The following is a 1678-nucleotide window of genomic DNA, read 5'->3' as shown; positions in this document are numbered from 1 at the left end:
ATTATTTAAAATTATAATTTTATTTACCATTGCACCCTTATTAAAACCCTTAAAAATAGTTGCCTTAGATACACACCATAACAACAGGTTTGATAGATTGACACTTGGTCTCTGTGGATTCGATAATCTTTTATATTACTTTGACGTGATTCGTACACTTGCGAAAAACACGCATCAAGTTTTTGGCGCCGTTGCCGGGGACCAATTTCGTCAAATTTCATTACCCTGTAGTTATACCGTTTAGACTAAGGTTGTTACCCACCGGTCAATGCGAAAGACTCGCAGTGCCGGAAGTTTAGTAGACCCTCTAGCTGAACCTGAACGTTACGCTCGCGCACGTTTATTTTTCCATAGGAATAGGATAGCTATGGCCGAAGAACAAAACCGAAGACCTCTTAAGGACTTCGCCCAACCATCAAACGAGGAACCTAGTTCCAGTATAGTAAACCCCGTTATCCCAGCCAATAATTTTGAACTTAAACCATCCCTGCTGCAATTAGTGCAACAGAGACAATTCTCAGGTCTCGCTACTGATAACCCAAACCAACATTTAAAAAACTTTCTTCAGTTAGCAGACACCTTTAAAACCAATGGAGCTTCTCCTGAGGCGATACGCTTAAGATTATTTCCCTTTTCCCTCAGAGATAAAGCTCTATCATGGTTAGATTCCCTTCCACCCAATTCAATAACAACTTGGGATGACCTTAGGAAAGTTTTTCTTGCTAGATATTTTCCCCCAAGTAAGACCGCTCTTCTTCGAAACCTTATAACTAGATTTACCCAACTCCAAGGAGAGTCGTTGTTCGAAGCCTGGGAGAGATATAAAGAACTATTAAGAGCATGCCCACACCATGGCTTAGAGAATTGGCTAATCATCCAAACCTTCTATAATGGACTTCATTATAACACTAAGATGACCATCGACGCTGCCGCTGGTGGCGCACTGATGAATAAACCTTACCCTGAAGCTAGTGCCCTTATCGAGGATATGGCCCAAAACCATCAATCATGGGGAGTAGAACGAGCGACAGTGGAAAAGAAGGAAGCCCAAGGAGGAATACATGAGCTAAGCTCTATAGACATGATGCAGGCTAAAATGGACGCGTTGGCCCTTAGAGTCGAACATATGTGTACAACTCCGAATACTGTAGCCGCAGTTTCGCCGAATTGTGAGATATGTGGAACGCAAGGACACCAATCCGCCGAATGCAATCTGTTAAATGAAACCAACACTGAGCAAGTGAACTATACCCAAGGGAACCCATTTTCTAACACATATAACCCTGGATGGAGGAATCACCCAAACTTCTCCTACAAAAATAATAACCCTATTCAAAATACCGCACCTCCGAGACAACAAGGTTACCAAGCCCCTAGAACAAATCAACCTATGCAACCTGTACCGCCAAACCCGAGCTTTGAAGAAATTGTAAAAGATTTCATCGTTGCTCAAAAACAGAAAAACAAAGAGTTCATGAACCAAAGCGTCCATGTTAACGAACTAATTACCCAGTTAGGAACCAAGGTTGATCAAATCATTACTCATAATAAGATGCTTGAAACCCAGATCTCTCAGGTAGCGTTAAACCAAGCCCCACAGACTACCCCTGGAGGACAGTTCCCTGGACAACCTCAACAAAACCCGAAAGGGCAAGCTAATGCCATTACTCTACGAAGT

General features: G+C 42.4%; 1 non-coding gene across 1 annotated transcript; it reads right to left on the bottom strand.

Moving 5' to 3' along the window:
- Window positions 1–751: 751 nt before the first annotated feature.
- Window positions 752–858, bottom strand: LOC127116736 (small nucleolar RNA R71). The gene has a single exon (XR_007801531.1). It is a non-coding gene; the product is annotated as a small nucleolar RNA R71 (small nucleolar RNA).
- Between the last annotated feature and the right edge of the window lie 820 nt (window positions 859–1678).

The sequence above is a fragment of the Lathyrus oleraceus genome, chromosome 1, assembly GCF_024323335.1.
Source record: "Lathyrus oleraceus cultivar Zhongwan6 chromosome 1, CAAS_Psat_ZW6_1.0, whole genome shotgun sequence".
In the NCBI taxonomy this organism is placed as follows: domain Eukaryota; kingdom Viridiplantae; phylum Streptophyta; class Magnoliopsida; order Fabales; family Fabaceae; genus Lathyrus; species Lathyrus oleraceus.
The sequence above is the reverse complement of the archived record's forward strand: the minus strand, read 5'-3'. Positions and strand labels throughout refer to the sequence as shown.